Source organism: Canis aureus, chromosome 23, assembly GCF_053574225.1.
Source record: "Canis aureus isolate CA01 chromosome 23, VMU_Caureus_v.1.0, whole genome shotgun sequence".
Classification (NCBI taxonomy): domain Eukaryota; kingdom Metazoa; phylum Chordata; class Mammalia; order Carnivora; family Canidae; genus Canis; species Canis aureus.
The window spans coordinates 11,014,402-11,037,871 of NC_135633.1; the positions used below are offsets into that span (position 1 = coordinate 11,014,402).

The window sequence follows — 23,470 nt, forward strand, 5'->3', positions numbered from 1 at the left end:
CAGTTAATCTACCTATTAAAAGAGGTAAATAAACTCTTAAGAGAGTTCTTATCTTTTAGAAATACATTCTGAATGAAATGATATTAAGGCTGGGATTTACTTCAAAATAATCCAAGTGTGGGGTAAAGTGGATGAGTTTTGAAAAAGACTGGCCATGTATTGATAATTATTGAAGGTGGGTGCTAGGTATCTAGGGATTCATTATAATGTTCTGTCTACTTTTGTTTATGTTTGGAAATTTTTAATTAGAATAATGAAAAAAAACTCTACTTCATAGATCTTTGTGTTAGAAAACATATGAAAGCGCTTTAACCTGGAATAATACTGACCTTTCTTCAAGCATTTATTATATGCCAGATGCCATTCAGAACATTTTACATATATTATCTCATGTAATATCAAAACAGTTGCATGAATTAGGTATTATTATTATCCTCATTTAGAGATAAGGAAAATGAGGCACAAAGAATCTGAGCAACATTCCCAAGGTCACACAGCTCAATACCAAAACCAGGATTCAAACCTCAGTTGGCGTCCAGAGCTACATCGTCTCTCACCTGATAAGCAGTTTAGCAAGAGCCAATAGTAGCTATCATCTCTTGTGTTCCAAACATATGAGGCATCAACTTAAATCCTCTCCATTATCTCTCATGTGTTCATTTTTTTCCTTTTATTTCTTCTGCCCACCATTTAAAAGTATCAGTGTTAAAAGTTGAAGAAACAAAAGAATCCCCTTAAAGCCATTAGTTCACAATTTGGGGGTATTCATACAAAGCTAGATCCAGAATATGTTTATTTTTAGGGCGCCTGGGTATCCCAGTCAGTTAAGCATGTGCCTTTGGCTCAGGTCATGATCCCAGGGTTCTGAGTAGGCTCCCTGCTGAGGACTCCCTGCTGAGCAGGGAGCCTGCTTCTCCCTCTCCCTCTGCCCCTCTGCTCCACTCCTGCTCTCTCTCGCTATCTCTCTCCCTCAAATAAATAAATAAATAAATAAATAGAGTATGTATATTTGCCAGAGAGTGAAATATCAGTAAGGCTTGAAGGGGTAAGAAAAGCCCTTTTATTATTTTTATTTTATTTTATTATATATATATTTTTTTTTTTTTTTTCAAAGATTTTATTGGGACTCCTGGGTGGCTCAGTGATTGAGCATCTGCCTTTGGCTCAGGGCCTGATCCTGGGATCCGGGATCAAGTTCTGCATCAGGTTCTTTGCAGGGAGCCTGCTTCTCCCTCTGCCTATATCTCTGACTCTCATGAATAAATAAATAAAATCTTAAAAAAAAAATAAAGATTTTATTTATTTATTTCAGAAAGAGAGACAGCACAAGCAGGGGGAGGAGCAGAGGGAGAGGGAGAAGCAGACTCCTGGCTGAGCAGGAAGCCTGACCCAGGGCTGAATCCCAGGACCCTGAGATCATGACCTGAGCTGAAGGCAGTGCTGCTTAACCAACTGAGTCACCCAGCCGTCCCACCCCTGGGAATTTACCTTAAAGAAAAATTCATATAATCATTATTTACAACACTAAAATATTTACATAAAATAATAATAAAATGTCATATACTATAGTAAATAAGAAAATGGAAACAACTTAAAGTTCAATAGAAAAATATTAAACATTAGGGTATTTCAAATTGCTAGATAGTATACAGCCATTAAACATTATAAAGCCTCCTCATAAATATGTGTCTAAAAAAATTGGCCAAGATTTGTAAATAGGCAAAAGAGATTACTGCTGTCCTTTCAGTGGAATGCTAGGCATTGTCTAGCAGACCATCTGGGGATAATTTGATTCTATATGGATGTGCCCCTTGGACTGTCTTTCTTCTAACTGGCTACTTTATAGTTCTTTGGAAAGTTAAATTATAGAAAATTAATGGTAATACAAAAGATTCTTGTTCACAGAAATACACATGAATTTTTTTCTGATAGAAATATAATTAATTTCCAGTTTGAAAAAAAAGATGATCCAAAACATTACCTTTCATTGTCTGATAAGATATTAATAAAAAAAAAAGATATTAATCAGATTTACATCTCTTAGCAAATTTCAATGTTGTTAATTGCCTCTCTCTATTCTCAAAATTCTCATTCTAATGGGTCTCAGTATCTTACCAATTCCCCTATTAATTAACTAGTTGAATAAAATCCTTAGCACCTGTATTAGTAATCTATGGCTTCATAACAATCCCAAAACTGGTGACTAAAACAGCAATATTTATTATGTTAAAGTTCTGTGAGCCAGGCATCTGCAAGGTGCAGATGCCTTAGTTAGGTGGTTCTAGGTCAGGGTTTCTCTTGAGGCTGAAGTCTTCCCAAGACTTGGCTGAGGCCAGATGTACTTCCAGGCTCACTCATGTAACTCTTGACAGGCCGCAGAAGATCTGCTCATACACAGACTCATGTGGGCCTCTTCACAAGGCTGTCTGATTACAGAGCAGCTGGCTTCTCCTGGAAGTGAGCAACCTAAGAGAGAGGGAGAAAGAAAGAACACACTGCGTGAAAACCACAATCTTTTTGTAACCTAATACTAGATAAGACATCATCATTTCTGCCATACTCTATTCCACACGAAGGGGTCCGCCATAAAAATTACTCTGAGCTGAAGGTATTTAAAAATGATAGAGGCTCTCCTTCCCCCACCCTCAAACTCCTGTTATCTGCCTAAAAGCAGAGCCTCCTCAAAGAATTCAACTGTCTTAAAGCATCTTCCAAGGAATTTCTTAACCAGGGAAATTTGACCCTTAATACCAGAGACAGAGGTCAGCACCAGGATATGAGATCACCTAAACAGGCATTGTCACAAAACTATTCTGTGTCCCATCTATTTTCCTAAGGACCCATTTATCTTTCCTAAAAGCCATTTGTCTTCCCATAAGTGCCCTTTCTCCATCTTCCCTTTCCCTATTAAAATGATATATAGGCCCCAAATTCTAACTGACTCCATCACATGTTTCTCTGTGCCCCCTGCATATGTACCTGAATTATAACTTTGTCTTTTCTCCTGTTGATCTCTTTTGTCAGTTTAATTCATAGGCTCCCAATTACTATATCTAAGAGTGGAGGAAAAATTTCCCCCTCCTACACTTAGAAGTCAGTCAATAAGGGTAGCCCTGCTCAAGGGAAGGGGATTGCAGGAGGGCAAGGGTGAGAGGAGTAGAAAGCAGGAATCATTGGGGACCTCTTAGAGCCTGCACTGTGATACATTTGCACAAATGCCATGCATGCTTTTAAGTCATTGAAAATTACATATAACATAAAGAAAAGATTTATGATATTAAACTACACTAAAAGAACAGACTGTAAAAGTGAATATATACCATCATTTCAAATATATAAATAATATTATGTGGACAAATACTACCAGAGAGGAAAAGAAAAAAAGAAATGTCCAAGAATATAATAGCTGTATAGGGATAGAATTTAAAATCTGGGATGGTTCCTTTTCACTCATTCATTTTTTTTATGTTAAAATCATCTCAAATATTGTCTTGTCTTCTTTTTCTTTTCAACAAGAAAGAGAAAAGAAAGAGAGGGCTTGAACTTCGTGGCATACAAAATATGAAGTCCTAAAGTAATCAAATGGAAGCTAATGAGGATGAAAGCTGTTCTGTTTTTTTTTTTTTTTTTTTTTAAGTGGTTAAAAAAAAAGAAATTTTGTATTTCAGGAAAGCAAGCAAAGGGAGTCACTTGAGATTTGCTTTGAATTTGAAAGCAAACTTACTTTAGTCAGAACTCTAAGCAGACTGGCTCAGTTGAGAGTCAGGAGATTCCCTAAAATTTCCTGAAGTGCTGAAGCTGTCAGACCCAGCACCTAACTCTGTGAGTCTCCAACACATTCTCCCACCCAAGCTGCAAGAGAAATCTGAGTGGTAGGGCCAGAAGATGGTGGCAGGGTGCGAGGACCCTAGGCTCGCCTTATCCCAAGAACACAACTGGATAACTAGCAAATCAATCTAAATGCCCCAGAAATTGACCTGAACAAACTTCACAACTAAAGGTAGAGAAGAGACCACAACAAAGAAGGAAGAGCAGAGACACTGGGTGGGAACCAGGCATGGCCAGGGCGGTGGGGAGGGAGCCTTGGTCTCAGAGAAGGGTGAGGGACAGACACACAGGGGACTGCAGGGGGAAGATGAATCGCCTAAAAGTCTGGAGTTTTAAAGATCAGCATGCTTGGCTCTGGTTGAACTTAGAGGACATTGGGTTGCTCTATTTTTTTTTTTAAGATTTTATTTATTTATTCATGAGAGACAGAGATAGAGAGAGGCAGAGACACAGGCAGAGGGAGAAGCAGGCTCCTTGCAGGGAGCCTGACATCAGACTCTATCCCCCAACTGGACTGTGGGATCACACCCCAGGCCAAAGGCAGGTGCTTAACCACCAAGCCACCCAGGCACATTGGGGTTGCTCTTAAAGAGAAGGGAGGCAAACAGCCCGCAGACAAACAGCAATGAAAAAGCGATCTGAAAAGTGCCTGGGGTGCTCAGTGTAGAGGTTATTTGCTCATCTTGGAGCAAGTGACAGCCTTTGTGGAGAGACTTCTCCAGGAACAAAGGAACTGACAGGTGCCATTTCCCTCCTCAACCTGACACTAGCTACTTCACTTGCTTATACCAGGCTCCGCTTACTCTGGTGCAACCGACCCTCCCCCTCTGGCTAGCCCTGAAGGCCCCCTTCCCCAGAAGACCCACCCAAACCCCTGCCCACACCGAGTCTCCTTCTTCCAATGGTGACAGTGGCCACAGGTCTCAATTCACAAGCAGATCAGAACACATCTAGTTAAAACGTACCACATTCAGGCCAGGGACCAAACACTGCTCTCAAGGGGCAGAGGGCCCCTGTGTACAAATGGCCTGCAGGATAAAGTAGCCAGGATAAAACAGCAGAGTGTATGCAGCACACACTGGAGACACTCCTGGAAGTGCCAGGCCCTGGGGAGCACTTCACTGCAGGGCACTATGGGCACTTCACTGCAGGGCACTACGGGATCTCTTCTTCATAAAACCATCACCCTCAAGAACGGGAGATGTGGCTGACTTTCCTAACATACAGAATCAGGCACAGAGACACAAAATGAGAAGACAGAGGAATTTGTCCCAAATGAAAGAACCGAACAAGGCCATGGCCAAAGATCTAGCAAAAACAGACATAAGTAACATGCCTGATGGAGAATTTAAAGCAATGATCATAAGGATACTCACTGGACTTGAGAAAAGAGTGGAGGACATCAATAAGACCATTAACATACAACATTATATTAGTTTCAGGTGTATAACATTATGATTTAATATTTGTATATTCCAAAGTCCTTTGTGGTTTGTTTGTTTTTAATTGAGGTGTAGTTGACACACTCCAAAGTCAGTTTTCGAGAAAGTAATTAGCTTCAGTCTCAGTTCCATTTTCTCTAAATTAACAAACTGAGGCAAATTTGGAACTAGGCTGACTGAACTCTCTGAATGACTTTGGAAAAAGTGACATGCTCCCTAGCCAACACATCAGCAACAAAAGCAGTGCTAGTTCATGGTTAACAAGTGGCTTTCTGTGAGTGGAAGTGAGAAAAACCCTGATTAGTAGCATTTAATATGCTACTAATATACTTCTAACATGGCCAACTTTGCAGAGATAAATGCTTCTAACATGGCCAATTTTGCAGTGTCACTGAGTGCAGAACGGGAAAAAAATGTGGTTACTACATCTGATTATATAGGATTGCTATCATATAGATACATTAACTGTAAGTGATCTCAAGAACATATATAATAGTAAAGTGTAGCAAAATAGGGAAGTGATAAGTAATGACTTTTTTGCCTTTGTTCTTTTTTTTTAAAGATTTTATTTATTTATTCATGAGAGACACACAGAGAAGTAGAGACACCGGCAGAGGGAGAAGCAGGCTCACTGTGGGGAGCCTGACGTGGGATTCGATCCCAGATCCCGGGATCACACCCCGAGCCTATGCTAGACAATGAAACGACTTTTTATTTTTTTTATTTTTTTAGACTTACTTTTTTTAATAAGTCTTTTTTTTTAAATTTTATTTATTTATGATAGTCACAGAGAGAGAGAGAGAGAGAGGCAGAGACATAGGCAGAGGGAGAAGCAGGCTCCATTGCAGGAAGCCTGACGTGGGATTCGATCCCAGGTCTCCAGGATCGCGCCCTGGGCCAAAGGCAGGTGCTAAACCGCTGCGCCACCCAGGGATCCCTGACACGACTTTTTAATTCAAGAGCCAATCTCGGGAAAAGAAAGGAGTTAAGTCGGGAGGAGTAGGGTCTGAGTGCCTACAGGGTACCAAGCACCATACCAGCTGTATATATATTACCTCCACTAAGCTGCCCAACATGATGTGTTTTTCATCAGAGGTTAAACTGTAAGCCAATTACTTTATGAAGTAACCATCCTGAATTCCTATGTCAACCCAGAATGGATTTGCCTAATATTAAAGAATATATAGCTAAGTATGCCCCGTCTTTCAAACCATGCTTAACTCTTACCTTTCTTGTTGCCCCATCTTTCAAACCATGCGTAACTCTTACCTTTCTTGTTGATACATTCTGCTTCAATAACTTTTCTTTGCAATCCCTGCTCCCAGTTCCTCTGGAGCTCCCGTGTCCCATTGTTCACATGTTTGTTTGTTTTAAGATTTTATTTATATATTCATGAGAGACACAAAGAGAGAGAGAGAGAGGCAGAGACACAGGCAGAGGAAGAAGCAGGCTCCATGCAGGGAGCCTGACATGGGACTCCATCCTGGAACTCCAGGATTAGGCCTGCGTGTAAACTTTTTCAGAAATTGCAGTGCACTGCCTGTGCATCAAGTCTAGTGAGGGCAGCAGTCTCCTGAAAGGCCTGCCCAGTCAAGGCCTTTGCAGTTGCCCACAGTTGGGCCTGGAAAATCACACATAGGAGCTGGAATATATGTATATATAAAGCTCAACAACCCAACAGAAAAATAGACAAAGGTTGTGATCAAACAGTCTACAAAGAAAGAAGTGTTAAATGATTCTTGAACACATAGGATAATGTTCTATCTCACTTATAATAAGGGAAATGCAAATTAAAGCTACACTGAGATAACAGTTTTTCACTTAACACCCTCTGTTGGTGAAGAAATGGGGGGACAAAGGCACTCATATTGCAGGAGAGTGTTTATACCCATACTGCCCTGACAGAGACCAATTTGACAACTTCTGTCAAAATTATAGATTCGGGGGACACCTGGGTGGCTCAGTGGTTGAGCATCTGCCTTTGGCTCAGGATGTGGTCCTAGAGTCCTGGGATCAAGTCCCACATTGAGCTCCCCTCGAGAAGCTTGCTTCTCCCTTTGCCTATGTCTCTGCCTCTCTGTGTGTCTCTCATGAATAAATAAGTAAAATCTTTAAAAAAAAAAAGGAAATTAAAAAAATTATAGATTTGGGTATTAAAAAAAACCATTTTATTTATTTATTTGACAGAGAGCGCATAAGCACACAAGCAGGGTGAGTGGCAGGCAGAGGGAGAGGGAGAAGCATGCTCCAGAAAGCCCAATGTGAGAGATGTGGGGATCCATCCCAGAACCCTGGGATCATGACCCAAGCCAAAGGCAGATGCTCAACCGACTGAACCACCCAGGCGTCCCTAGGATCAACCATCAAATACATTCTTTGGAATCTATCCTGCAGCTAGGCTCACACCTGTAGGAAATGACATTTATTCATTGGCCTTCATTTACTGCCATTCATTGTTTCTAACAGCAAAAGACTGTAAACCACCTAACAGACTGGTTAAGCAAGATATAGTACATCCGTACACAGAAATACTGTACAGGCTTTCCAAAGATATTATCACTAGGTTTTAAAGATTTATTTACTTGAGAGAGAGAGAGCAATGGGAGGGGTGGAGGGAGGAAGTAGACTCCTCACTGAGCACAGAGCCCCACGTGGGACTTGAAGGGGGTTCAGTCCTGACTCCAAGACCATGATCTCAGCGTAAAATCAAGAGTCAGACGCTTAACCCGCTGAACCACCCAGGCGCCCCTATCATTAGGTTTTATTTATTTATTTATTTATTTATTTATTTATTTATTTATTATCATTAGGTTTTAAATGCAAATGCAGAACAGCTTGTGTGATAGGACAGGGGAAATAACATTTTTTTGTGCAGAGAAGGGCATAACGATAGCAAATAGCAAATGGGCATAATGATAGCACAGTGACTTCAGAAAGCTGCTCTTGAGAATTAAAGGAGAGAATGCAGATCCATTATTTAAATCAGGTGCAAACTCTGAAGCTAGGCTGCCAGGGCTCCAAGGCTGGCTCCACCTCTTTCAAGTTGTGTGACCTTGGACAAGTTGTTCAACCTCATTTTCCCTCAGGTTCTTCTTTTGCAAATGATGATAATAAACAGATTGTGTGAGGATTAAATTAGTTAATACTTGTAAAGTGCTTACAACTGCATTTGGAACAGCAAGTAAGTATGGAATATTAGATACCTATTTAACATGAATATTAGTTATTACTAATATTAGCTATTATTACTATTATTGGCTTTTATCCAACATTGTTGAAATAAACCCCACTTAGATTACTTTTCCAGAATTATCTTACCTACCCTTAACCATGCTCCTCCTGTACTATCTGTAATTCTACAAATACACTGCATCTGTTATTTGCTGATATTGCTCCCAGAGTCTGGAGTGCCAATCCAACCATGACAGGCTAAGGAATGCTGACTGTGCTCTAAGATCCAATTCAACGATCTCTTCCTCCCTGAAGGTAGCTGCTCTCTCCTACTTGCTGCCATCACCAGTCACTAGTCTGACCCTTTCCTGCTCTGGCTGTCTCCTCTCCTGCTCCAGACCAGCAGGCAGAGTAAGCAACACTACCTAAATTGGTAAATTTAGTGCCTTGAAAAGAACTCAAAAAAGTGAAAGTTTTTGTTTGTGACATGTTTCAACTTTATTTTTATGCCCTAAGTTCTCAAAGAGGAAAGAAAGAACTGTTTAGAGACACTAAATGAAGGTGGAAATAGAATACTTCGGAAATTAGAAGGTATTTTCTAAGGAATTTTTTTTTTGGGGGGGGGGGGGTTTAATCAACAAGGATCTGGCTCCCCCTGCTGGATCTAAAGTAAAATGCTGCTTAAAAATCATTTCCTTTATGTAATCAAAACAGTGATACTGGCACAAAAATAGATTCATCAATGGAACAGAGTAGAGGGTCCAGAAATAAAGCCACACTTATATGGTCAATTAATCTAAGACAAAAGATACATGAATACTTACAATGGGAAAAAGACAGTATCTTCATATGCTGGGAAAACTAGACAGCTATATGCAAATAAATGAAACTGGACCATTTTCACCAGACACATAATAAATACAATCTAAAAAAATTTTTAAATATTTTATATATATATATATATATATATATATATATATATATATATTAAAATGGGCAGAGGACCTGAATAGACATTTTTCTAAAGAAGACATACAGATGGTCAACAGACACATGAAAAGATGCTCAACATCACTCACCATCAAGAACATGAAATTAAAACCACAGTGACATATTTCTTTACACAATGGCTAAAATCAAAACATAAAAAATAATAAGGGTTGGTGAGGATGTGGAGAAAAAGGAACCTTGATCCACTACTGGTGGGAACACAAGCTGGTGCAGCCACTGTGAAAAACAGTGGAAGTTTCCTCAAAAAATTAAAAATAGAACTGCCATATGATCCAGTAATCCCCCTAGGAGATATTTACCCAAAGTAAATGAAAACACAAATTCAAAAAGATATATGCAGCCCTATGTATACTGCAGCATTATTTATAATACCCAAGATATGGAAGCAACCCAAGCATTCATCGACAGATAAATGGATAAAGAATACGTGGTATGTATATATAGATGCAGTATATATATCATAAAATATTACTCAGGTATAAAAAATAATGAAATCTCCCATTTGCAACAACATAGATAGACCTATAGGTTATAATGCTAAGTGAAATAAATCAGTCAGAGAAAGACAAATACTATATGATTTCACTCATATGTGAAATTTATGAGACAAAACAAATGAACAAAGGGAAAAAAGAAACAAAACAAAACAAAAAAAAGATCTTAAATGCAGGAACAAACTGGTGGTTACCAGAGGGGAGGTGAAGGGAGGGGATGAGTAAAATAGAACAAGGGGATTAAAAGTACACTTACTTATCTTGATGAGCACTGAGTGATATATAGAATTGTATAATCATATTGTACACCCAAAACTAATATAACACTGTACATTAATTATCCTTCAATAGGGATGCCTGGGTGGCTCAGTGGGTGAGCCTCTGCCTTTGGCTCAGGGTGTGATCCCAGGGTCCCTGGGAGTCCCACATCGGGCTCCCAGCATGGAACCTGCTTCTCCCTCTGCCTGTGTCTCTGCCTCTCTCTCTCTCTCTCTCGCTCTCTCTCTCTCTCTGTATCTCATGAATAAATAAATAAAATCTTTAAAAAGATTATCCTTCAATAAAAAATAATAGAAATAATAGAGAGAAAACACTTGTGGAAAAAGGCTTTGAATATGATTTAAAGCAAACTTTAGTAAAAAAGTAAATAAATAAAAATAAAGCAGACTTTATTAGGGGTACCTATTCTATCCCAGGCAAAGTATCCTATTGTATTTATTCACTATTCCTTTGACTTAAAATCAAATGTAGAAGATTTGAAAACACTGATATCCTACCATGTAAAAATAGCCACTATCAATCATAGGATATTTTCCTTCCAGTTTATCCTCCTTATGCAATATGTGTGTGTCCACTGAGTCATTGGTGTCCATACGAGCATGAACCGTCTAACAAGTGGAAGTTCATGACAAAGAATGGGCGTGAACATGGACACCCTCTAACCCAACTGTGCAGATTTGCAACAAAGGGATGGACACCATGTTAACATCTGGTTTTACTTTGAATTCCTCTTTACCACTGTTCCTTGGATGTGTGCCTACAGGAGTTGAGCTTTTCTAAGGCTTATGGTAGTATTATCAAATGCAATAAAATATCTCCTTGTTTCTTAAAAAAATTCATTTATGTAAAGGTAGGGGAAACAAAACTTGTGGCATATTTAAAATAGTGTCTAGAGTTTCCATCAAGGTTCTTATTACAGGTGGCATAGTTGTAGCTATAACATTTTAGCATCCCTATAATGACTGGCTTTGTAGCAATTACAGTTACCTCACATATTTGGAAGAAGAGGTATCGCTTTGAAATCTAAGCCAAGGACTAGAGGTTAAGAAGCCCCAAGTATAAAAAAAAATAAAAAAAAAAAAAAAAAAAAAAAAAGAAGCCCCAAGTATAAATCCAGCTTTGATGACAACTGTAAAAAGTGGCCTCTGGCAAATAATTTAGCTTGTTTTCTTGTGTTATTTTTTTTTTTTAAGATTTTATTTTTAAATAATCTCTATAGCCAACATGGGGCTCAAATTTATAATTCCAAGATCAAGAGTCACATGCTCTATTGACTGAGCCAGCCAGAGGCCCCATTTTTTGTATTATTCTTAATTTTTATTTTACCATCTGTGTAATGAGCACAAGAATGCTACTAGCATCTCATTACCACTGAAGAACTTGGATGATATAATAATCAATTGAGTACCAAATGTCTCCTATGTGCACAGCAACACTTGGTGCCCCAGGGAACCCAAGAGCACTACAGTGTTCCTCCCCTCAAGGATCTACAGGTCTTAAGGGACCATGGAGGCTGTGTATGGTGCTTTGAATGGTGCCTGACAAACAGTAAGCCCTCAACAAATGTTCACTCATTTCTGGGGAGCCTGGGTAGCTCTGTTGGTTAAGTGTCTGCCTACAGCTCAGGTCATGATTCCAGGGACCTGGGATCAAGCCCTGCATGGGGCTCCCTGCTTCTGCCTCCCTCTGCTACTCCCCCTGTTTGTGCTGTCTCTGTCAAATAAATCAATTAAATCTTTTTTTAAAAAATGTTCACTCATTTCCTTCTCATACCTCCTGAATCTAGCTTCTGCCCAGGGCCAGAATCCCTGATTCCAGGCCTGATAGAACATTTTCTGAAATAGATTCCTCCCAGCCTCCACTAGACTGTCAATACTGTGAGAACAGGGACCAGGTCTTATTCACACTCCATCTCTAGTGCCCAAGACTATGCCTACCATGTGAAATGTGCTCAATACATTTTGTTAAATGAATCACTCTTCCAAGGAAACTCATTTTTTTTTTTCCTTTTTTAAAAGATTTATTTGAGAGAGAGTGAGAAAGAGAGAGCCCATGAGCAATGAGGAGGGGCAGAGGGAGAGAGAGAAGCAGGCTCCCCAAAGAGCAGGGAGCCTGATTCCAGGACCCTGGGATCATGACCTCAGCCAGAGGCAGCCCCTTGACCAACTGAGCCACCCAGGTGCCCCAAGGAAACTCATTCTATTCTTGACTTACCTTTATTGTTAAAGAAGTGAGCTGAAATCTGCCTTCCAACCACTTACATTCACTTGTTGTCTTGCCTAATCTAAGCAGTTCTTAATCAATGTAAGCTCCCTTTCTACCTCCCCTTCTTGCCTTTCTGACACCATTGACCTCAGGAATATCATAAGAAACTATTTAAATCCTTTACTGAAATCCATTTACTACTGGCTATATCTTCAGTGTTCCTCTAATCCATTAGTCAAATTATTAAAAACTCACAATGTAATTGAGGAAATACATACTGAAACAGGAAACAAAGAGGAATCAAAGCCTTGAAATGTGATGAGTAATTGCGGTCAGACAGGAGTAAATTCAGTAGTTCAGAAAAAGGAACTATCTTTAGGGTGTAGAAGAGTCAGAAGAGAGTTTCTGCAGTTCTTGGGCTGGATCACTTATTCATTCATTCATCTTAAGACCTAGATGAAGCAAACAACAGTACTTTCTCTCATGAGTTCACAATCTAGTGGAGGAGACAGATAACTAGGAAGTGAATTAATAAAATGAAGACAATGTGATGCTATGAAGAAAAACACAAACACAAGGTACTATGAAGAAGAGCAATGATGTGGGATAGGTAGGGGATAAACCAGCTTTAGAGAGAAGGGGGTTAGGAAGCCTCTCTGAGGAGACATGATGAAGGAGCCCATAACAGAAGAACATTCCAGGGGCACCTGGATGGCTCAGCAGCTGAGCATCTGCCTTTAACTCAGGTCATGATCCTAGGCTCCTAGGATGGAGTCCCACATCAGGCTTCTTGCAGGGAGCCTGCTTCTCTCTTTGCCTATGTCTCTGCCTCTCTCTGTGTGTCTCTCATGAATAAATAAATAAATAAATAAATAAATAAATAAATAAATAAATAAAATCTTAAAAAAACAAAAAAACAGAAGAACATTCCAGACTGAGAGAGCAGCAAGGTCTGAGGCCTCAGAGGAAGATTTGGCAAGGAGGAGCAGAAGAGGTAGGGAAGAGCTTAAGAAAAAGCAAGGGTGGGAGGGTATTGTGGCATGGTTTGGGGGACAAATGTTAGAAACAGTAGAGTTGGGGATCCCTGAGTGGCTCAGCGGTTTAGCGCCTGCCTTTGGCCCAGGGCGCAATCCTGGAGTCCCGGGATCGAGTCCTGGAGTCCCGGGATCAAGTCCCGCATCGGGCTCCCGGCGTGGAGCCTGCTTCTCCCTCCGCCTGTGTCTCTGCCTCTCTCTCTTTCTCTATGTCTATCATAAAATAAATAAATAAATAAACAAACAAATAATCTTAAAAAAAAAAAAAGAAAAAAACAGTAGAGTGTTGAGAAAGGAACAAAAATCCTAATCCAAAACTTGTTTTTATGAAAACTATTCGATAATAGTATTTTTTTTAAATTTTTATTTATTTGTGATAGTCACACACACAGAGAGAGAGAGAGGCAGAGACACAGGCAGAGGGAGAAGCAGGCTCCATGGACCGGGAGCCCGATGTGGGATTCGATCCTGGGTCTCCAGGATCGCGCCCTGGGCCAAAGGCAGGCGCCAAACCGCTGCGCCACCCAGGGATCCCTTGATAATAGTATTTAAGCAAACATTTAGCTCAACATCTTTTGTGTGCTATTCCAAATACTTGAGCATTACTTTATAGACATACACATGTAAATACATTCTCAAATATGTAAATATTTTGTATGTTCCCGAGAGGATTCAAAGCAACTTACAGAAATACAACAGGAAATAAATGAGTTAAATAACTGGAGAGGAGGTGAGGAGTTAAAGGCAAACAGGAGAAGGAAAATATACTGAAGTCAACCTTTACGATTTGATATACAAAAGGTGCAGGTTATACAGTTCTAAACAATAGCTAGATCTGGGCTGAATCTTTGATTCTGAGCTTCCAGGAACAAAGCAATAAGAAAATGTGAACTAGTAAGAAATTCAGTATCCCTATGATAGAAAATGAAGTAGTTCTTTTAGGAAAATATGTAGGTGTAGCTTCCTTGTATTAAGCTCTGAGAAAAATGTTCTTTCATTATGAGTCACTCTATGACATAATGGTCAAAGTCCTCAACAATATACCCACAATAAATACCACAGCAAGAATTCTAGGGTCATCGCTTATAACCAACTTTTGAGTGTGTAAAGCCAAAGTGCAACTCTGTGAAAAGCAATTCTATAAGGGACCAGAGGCGGTTTAGCTATAAACTATTTTGGCAGCTATAAATCAGGGATAACATTTAGAATGTCTGGAGAAATGGATGGATTACTTATCCTTCAATCCTGAATGAGTATTACTTCTTTCACTTGAGTCTTTGATGAATAATGAATAATATACAGTAGAGTTTGAAGTTAGTTCTCTAACTAGAATGGAAATGGTCTTTGCAGCTAATTAATAATTGTTTCAACAATTAATAAAGCTGAAGGCAGGACTGACATTCTTCCAGAGAAATAAGAAGTCTAACAGTATGATAGAGTGAAAGGGAAACTATCCTACTGCCATTTGGAAATAGGTCTAAGACTGTTCTCAAAAGATAGATCTGGACCCACTTAAACACACAAACAGATAATGACTCCGGCCCTAAAGTTCTTTCACATATGTGTGGTCAAGATCATTCTAGTTTCTATTAGTTAAGAGAATACCTTAGTTAATAAGTTAACTTCCAGATAACTGCATAGTTTATGTATTGTACAATTTTTTTGGCAATAGATCAGTTAAATGTTGGAAGATAGCTACCGAAAACAATATTTGAACGTAAGAGGAGCTGATCTCAAGCCTAATTATACAGAAAGATTCAGAGCCTGCTGAGCGGTAATAACACCATGTCGTCAGTATAGAGGCAGATAATTACCTTTCCCTTAAGAAAAAAACATGCACATATCTCATTTTTAAAAAAGATTTTATTTATTTCTTCATGAGAGACACACACAAAGAGAGAAGCAGAGACATAAGCAGAGGGAGAAGCAGGCTTCCTGCAAGGAGCCCAATGCAGGACTCGATCCCGGATCTCAGGATTAGGACCTGAGCTGAAGGCAGATGCTCAACCACTGGGCCATCCAGGCGTCCCACAAATCTCATTTAAAGTGGTTTTAGTTCATTAATGAGCACATTTTGAAAAATAAAAGGGGAACTTTCTGCTTGAACCAAGAGAGTTATCTGGTTTGTTGGCATGACAGAGACCATATAGCTGGTTACTAAATCGGTTTCCCAATGTATCTCTAGACCCACAGTTCAACTACATTTCCTAGCCTCCCTTGCAGTTAAGTGTGGGTAAGTGAATTCTAGCCCATGGGATTGGATATACTTCACTTTAATGTAGTGCAAGAAACCTTGGGTGTGATGTATTGAAGATGGTAGATGTTTCCATCAGTCTAGATTCCTCAACACCCCACTCAAATTGGACCTATGCAGGGGAAAAATAACTGTCTATTGTGTTAAGCCACCCAGATTTCAAAGTTTATTGTTAGAGCAGCTAGTGTATAGTTAATATGGCATTTAATTAGACTCAAGAATATACTTCTACCTCTCTGTATGTCCATCTCCTCAACTTTAAATGAAGATAATAGCATTTAGCTCATAAGTTTGCTCTAAGAATTTAGCATGTAAGTGTGTATGAAGTGCGTGAAACTGTCCCTGATACATAGTAACCATTGAATTCATTCAGAAATTATTACAAAGCTTCCTAGTAGTGGGAAGTTTCAATATAAGTATAATTTGTATTTCTTCTGACTATTCAAATTATAGTAACAAATGATGTCACATTTATGTTACTGTCCACATTGTGCTGATCATCACTGTAGGTCTTCAGGATACTCCTGGTAACCTTAGGTTGTCCCACACATACTCTGAAATTGTTCTTCTCTGCCCTCCATATTATTGTTTGCTAACCACTTTTGAAGTTCCTGGGGAACTGGGAGAGGCAGAATGAGGAAGGCTTGCTGTCATAGCGCACTGATCAGCCCAAGGCACTCATTTATACCAAAGCTATAGATCCGCAAGATCCCAAAGAAGAGACTCCTATTTGTATCTGATTTTTTCCCCAAATTTGCTTTAATTTAAAAAATTCAGATAATAATTAACTATATCTCAGGAAATGTTAGAAACGTAATTAAGGAATTATTCTCAGATATCACAGAACAAGTTTTAATTCATTTAATTTTGCATTGTCAATCAACAGGGTTATAGGAAGCGGTGATTAGTCTACATTGCTAAATCCAGAAATTCCTGGTCAGTTGCCCGCCTTCTTCTTTACCCACTTCTTGTCCATACACTGGATTACCACAGCTCCTAATTTTGGCTGACAGTGATTCCTAACCTGAGATCCAGAGACCTCCTCTCCCTTAAGTAACCCCCAAGAAATCCATGGACAGAACTTGGAAAGTCTGTGATCTTGGATGGGGTAAAAATCCAAATCCATCCTGGAGCATCTAGTGAAGACCCTCCTGTGCCTAGCCCATCAGGGTTCACAGACAGCATGGGGTGGTAGCGGCCTGGGTGGTGTCCTTGCACCCACGGAAGCCCAGAGCTCATGGAGGCTACCATTCCGGTCCCCTGCCCCACATCGCACTTGGCAGCAGCGCCCACCCACTCTCCATTGGCCCTCTGACTCCACCTTTGGCTCTGAAGAGCACTGAGTGTTCATACACTGGACCATCCTAGGAAACCTGCCTATGGGCTAGGAAGGGCTGGTTCATGTGCATTTTGTTTTATTACCACACCTCCTGCCTTGTCTTTCTACCACATCTAGTCCCTACCAGCAGCCCCAGTGAGCCCTTAAGAGTCCAAACCTTGGGACCAATCCAAGGGAACCTGCCTGTGGTTTCAGACTTAACAGGAAGAGACTCACCTTGCACATGAATATTATTATTTTACTACCCCAGCAGAAGGAAGAAAACAGCCCAGCAGAACAACCCAGCCAATGAGAGATGGTCACATCCCAGACAATGAAAAGCCACAATACTTAAAACACCCAATTTACACCAGCAGACCTATTGTTTATGACAGCCCTCCCTATTCCTCCCTTTCCTCTATGAAAGAGCAGTCCTCTTTGCCTTTCCAGTCATGCCGATGGTTTTGCTGTAGCTTATCTAGATTTCAAATCTCTATTCCTGAAAAAAAAATTTTACTTATAACACTGTTTTATTTTTAAGCTTGGTATGACGTGGTGATCAAAAGGGATTCAGAGAAGACCCCCAACAACCCTGAAGCTAGTGAGCAAATAGGTGCCAGTACCCACAAAGCAAATTGGGCTCACTGCTCTCTCACCAACCTTGGAGTTTGAGGGTAACTCTTCTCCTGGCTTTCAAGATCCACTCTTTTTGTGCCTTTTTTTTTTTTTTCTTTTTGTATTTGAGCTCTCCAGGTTTTATTTGGGATCTGTTTTAAGGCCTTCCTTTCTTTCTTCTTTCTTTCTTCTTTCTTTCCTCCTTTCTTTCTTTCTTTCTTTCTTTCTTTCTTTCTTTCTTTCTTTCTTTCTTTCTTTCTTTTTCTTTCTTTCTTTCTTTCTTCTTTTTCTTTCTTTCTTTCTTCTTTTCTTTCTTTTCTTTCTTCTTTTATTTCTTTCTTTCTTCTTTTTTTCCTGAGAGTACTCATTTGGCATTTATTCTGACTCCTTTACCCAATCTGGCTGTTGCTGTTGGAACTGTGATGGGTTTCTTCACTTCTTATTTGGAGCCAGACCCTTTCTATTTAAACTATGCTACCCTTTGGTCTGATTCTTTCATAGATGGGCTGTTTCTACTGAAACTGTGCTGGCCTTTGGTCTGGTTCCTTCTGGATCCAGACTTTTTGTTGAAACTGTGCTCTTCTGGAATTTTTCTCTTTGCTCTAGAGAAAAACTTCTAGGAATTGGAGTGTTAGCTATCAAAATGCTTTGAGGGTAGCATCTACTTACCAACTGGGACTCTGGCCACTTTTATCTTTAAAAACTATGATCCCTGGGGCATCTGGGTGGCTCAGTTGGCTGAGTGTCCAACTCTTGTTTTCAGCTCAGGTCATGATCTCAGGGTCCTAGGATTGAGTCCCTCATTGGGCTCTTAGCTTGGTGTCTGCTGGAGATTCTCCCTCTCTCTCCCTACTCATGCACTCTCTCTCTAAAATAAATAAGGGATGCCTGGGTGGCTCAGCGGTTGAGCGTCTGCCTTGGGCTCAGGGTGTGATTCTGGGGTCCTGGGATCAAGTCCCACATTGGGCTCCCTGCAGAGAGCCTGCCTCTCTCTCTGTGTCTCTCATGAGTAAATAAATGAAATCTTTAAAAATAAATAAAATAAGATCTTAAAAAAAAAAAAAAAAAAAAAACGATCCCTTAGCATAATACTGGCTAGATTCATCCATGTCATTACAAATGGCAAGATTCCATTCCTTTTTTGGCTGAGTAATATTCCAATATATATATATATATGTATTTGGACTAATGTTTTTACATGCAAAGCTAAAGTACTTGGGAACCAAGTACTGGGAGAGGCAGGTTTTATATATATATATAGGCATATATATATGGCATATATATATGCCACATCTTTATCTGTCAGTTGATGGACATTTGGGCTGTTTCCATAGTTTTACTATTGTAGATAATGCTAGTATAAACATTGGAGCTAGAGAGTATTATGCTAAGCAAAATAAGTTAGAGAAAGACATACACCATATAATTTCACTAATATGTGAACTTTAAGAAACAAAACAAATGAGCAAACGGAAAAACAAGAGGGAGATAAACCAAGAAACAGACTCTTAAATATAGAGAACAAACTGATGGTTCCAGGGGTGGGGGTATGCAGGAGGAGGTAGGGAGGATGGGTTAAATAGGTGACTGAGATTAAGGAGTGTGCTTGTTGTGATGAGCCCCCCCCCCGGGTTGTATGAAAACATGGAATGGAATCACTATATTACACACCTGAAACTAATGTTATACTGTATGTTAACTAACTAGAATTTAAATGAAAACTTAAGAAAAAAATAACATCTTTATTTTTATAAATCTCTAACAGAAATTTATCAATTCCTTCCATCACTAATGTAGGCAACAAGTCACAGTAGTTAATAGTATCTGTGACTTTGTCACCAATAGATATCCCAAGAAATATTTCTATGTCACACTATAGCAGTTAAAAGTATCTTGAAATATCATTTATTCTCATACTACTATGAAATTATGGTAGTCACTAGACCTGGTATTAGATCTTACTTAGTACCTTAATAAGGAAGCATGTATATTATTATAGCTGACTATATATGCTGACTTAATATTTTGAGAACTATATTTCAAAGTACTTGGTTCCCAATTGTACTTTAGCTTTGCAAGTAAAAACATTAGTCCAAAAAAGAGTCTATAGACTTCATCTGACTGCCAAAGGATCCATGGTTCAAAAAAGAAAAGCCTATGGATTATTTGGTTTGACACTTCCCTCCATACTCTCATGTATTTTTCCTTGCCATCCTCCATAATCTTTTTTTTTTTCATCCTCCATAATCTTAAAGAGGATGACAGTGGTGACAGACATTCATGTACATTGAAATGCCATCCCTTAGAAGAGCATGGTAGATGATTAAGAGCTTGGGCACTGGGGTCAGCTTGCCCTGCTCTACCACTTACAGTATGACCCAGGCAAGTTACTTTACTTCTCTGTGCCTCAAATCTGTAAAATGGAATTTTTCCCTCCTCATAGGGTTGTTGTGAAGAATAAATGAGTTAATCCACTAATCCATTAGACTTTGAGAGTCTACCACCCAGTGAGCTCTCAGAAAATGTTAGCTGCTCTCTCAAGTGCCTGTCATAGCTGTTTCTTTATGATATTTATAGGGAGAAGAGAGGAGGAGAGAAAAGAGTAGGTTGTCTATTCCTCTTGTGAGTCATTGCCTACACATATAACTTTTATGATGCACAAAATTGATATTCTTTTTGAAGCACATGAAGGAAACAGTTGATAGTTCTTCCTTGAAAAGTTTCCAACTTAATTTTATGTTTTATATAGTAACTCTCAACTGAATCTTTTTTAAAGCTTCAGTGGCAGTATAAATGTTCTCCTCCCTTGGTTTATAAAGTAAGACTTTCATTTAAATGATATTTTCTTTCATAATTCACATTCACTTCTAGGTCCTTTAAGACATTGGTCTTTTTTTTTTTTTTTTTTTTTTTTTTTTAAGACATTGGTCTTAACTGTCATTTTAACTGGGAGGGGGGAGATATTAAACATAAATAGAAGTAGATTCATTCATCCATTCAATAATTATTAAATTCCTACTCTGTGCCAGGCACTACTCTAAATGTATAGGAATTTGTGGTGAACAAATCAGTCTCCACTGCCACGGAGCTTACCTTCTAGTGTAGAAGACAAACAGTGAACTAAAATAAAAATTTTAAAGTATCAGGAAGTGGGCAGCCCCGGGGCTCTCTGCATGGAGCCTGCTCCTCCCTCAGCCTGTGTCTCTGCCTCTCTCTCTCTCTGTATCTCTCATGAATAAATAAAATCTTTTAAAAAACTGAATTTCTAAAAAAAAAAAAAAAAGTATCAGGAAGTGATTGATGCTTCACAGAGCATTAAAGTAAAGGGATGTTATGTACCTGAGGACCAGGTGACTATTTTAGATTGGACAGTCAGGTTAGTTATCTCTAAGCAGGTGACTTTTTAAAAAAAAGATTTTTAAGAATTTATTTATAAGAGACATACAGAGAGAGACAGAGACATAGGCAGAGGCAGAAGCACACTCCCTGTGGGGAAGGGGATGCAGGACTTTGTCCCAGGACCCTGGGATCACGACCTGATCCAAAGGCAGACACTAAACCACTGAGCCCCTATTTAAAAATATTTTATTTACTTATCTTAGAGGGAGAGTGTGTGCAGAAGAAGGGGGAGCGGCTGAGGGAGAGAGAGAGAATCTCAAGCGGATTCCACCCTGGGCATAGGGCCCTATGCAGGGCTGACCCTGAGATCGTGACCTGTGCTGAATGCTTGCTTAACCAATTGAACCATCATGCTGCCCTTAAGCAGGTAACATTTAAGCAGAGATCTGAAAGCAGGTAACATTTAAGCAGAGATCTGAATGACACAAAGGAGCCAGCCAAACCCAAAGGACAGCATTCCAGGCAAAGGGAATAGCTAGTGTAAAGTCATTAGAGCAGGACTGAACTTACCTGTGCTTATCTATGTAGGAATAGAAAGGCCAGTATTGCTGAAACATAGTGAGCAAGGTGCAGAGCCACTCAGGAGAGGTAAACAGGGATCAGATAGTGCAAGGCTTTGTAAGTCAAGGCAAGGTTCATTCTCAGTAAGCTTCTCAATCAGAAGCTACTACAGCTTTAGTCAGGAGTAAGGTGATCTGATTTACCTTTTTTTTTTTTTTTAAATAAATACATCTTTTTGTTTGTTTTTAAAGAATGAGAGACACACACAGAGAGAGGCAGAAACACAGGCGGAGGGAGAAGCAGGCTCCATGCAGGGAGTCTGACGTGGGACTCCATCCTGGGATTCCAGAATCACACTCTGGGCCGAACGCAGGCGCCAAACCACTGAGCCACCCGGGCTGCCCTGATTTACCATTTAAAATCACTCCAATTACTGCTTGGAGAACAAACTTAACAGAGCAAGACTGGATAAGAGAAGGCCCATTAAGACTGGTAGCTTGCAACAAATTGCAGCAGTGAGACAGCAAGGAGGGTCAGTTTAGGCAGTAGGGTATATTTTGGAGGTAGAGCAAGTAGAACTCATTGACTGAAATGTGAGGAAATGAGAGGCATCAAGGATAACTCTTAACTCTTTGGCCTACGTTCCTGGGCTGATGGTGCCAATTATGGAGATGGATGTGGGGGATGAGAGGATGGGGAAGTGGGGAACAGATGTGGAGTAATAATTGAGAGTTCTTAATCTGTGCTTATCTTAATTTTGAATTGTCCATCCAACATCCAAATGGAGATATCGAGTAGATGGCTACACAAATCTACTTCAGGGGAGAAGTCAGGGACTGGATATATTAATTTAAGAATCATTGGCCTAAAAAAAAAAAAAGAATCATTGGCCTAGGGATGCTGGGGTGGCTCAGCGATTTAGCATCTGCCCTCAGCCCAGGACCGTGATCCTGAGGTCCCGGGATCGAGTCCTGCATTGGGCTCCTTGAGATCACCTCGTTAGTATAAGTGAAGAAAAAAAAAAAGACTTGTAGACTAAGTCTTGGTGCACTGCTACCTTTGGAAATCTGATGAAAAGGAAGGAGCTGATAAGAGACTGAGAAGCAGGCAGGAAGTTTGAAGGAAAACAAAGAGGACCTGGCATCATGAAAGTCTAAAGTGCAAAGTGCTTCTAGGAAGTAGTGATCACTAGGATCAAAAACTTTTGCTGAGTGGTCCAGAAGGATGAGAGTTGACCTGAATTTGGCAAGGTGCAGGAAAACAGTGATTTGATCAGAGACATTTCAGTATATGGAGGGGATTAAAGCCCCGTGGGGTGAGAAAGCCAGCAAGTATAGACAGTTCTGAGTTTTGTTATAGTGGGAAGCAAAGAAATTAGGCAGAAGCTGGAGGGGGTGTAAAGGAAGTTATACATGCAGGGAGTTAAGTGGGAGAGAGGCTGAGTAGGGAAACTATGAGAAGGGAAAACTTTGCTTTCTGCACTCAGGGAGTTTATGATCTTGTCTGGGAGACACTGAGGATGGTAGTGGTAAAAAGTTTAAGCTTTGGACTAAATACAACAGTTTTGGTAATACTGAACACAATGCCTAACAGTAAGAACTCAATAGGTAGAAGGAAGCCATAATTATAAAACAATTTGAAAATACTCTAATACAGGAGATAATTGAGGACTAAACTGAGTAAGTAGTTAGATGTTAGGATTTCAGAAGACAAGGAGATTACTGTCAGCTCAGTGACCATAATTAAAAATCAGGACCCATCATATGGGACAATGGGTTAAAAAAATCTGTTAATATATCCATGTGAAAAATTTATAAAGCTCTACAGATTTAAAAAATCTTTCAAAAAAAATAAATAAAAAATAAAAATAAAAATCTTTCAGCCACTGACTTGAACAGTTGCCTTTATTGGAAATATTT

The 23,470-nt window shown here is 39.6% G+C and overlaps 1 long non-coding RNA gene across 1 annotated transcript in view; it reads right to left on the bottom strand.

Annotated features, from left to right (window-relative positions):
- Nucleotides 1-319: 319 nt before the first annotated feature.
- LOC144294596 (uncharacterized) overlaps nt 320-23,470 on the bottom strand; it is a 29,521-nt gene continuing 6,370 nt past the window's right edge. The window contains exon 4 of the long non-coding RNA XR_013361946.1: nt 320-2,466. This is a non-coding gene — a long non-coding RNA (uncharacterized LOC144294596). The remainder of the gene's footprint in view (nt 2,467-23,470) is intronic.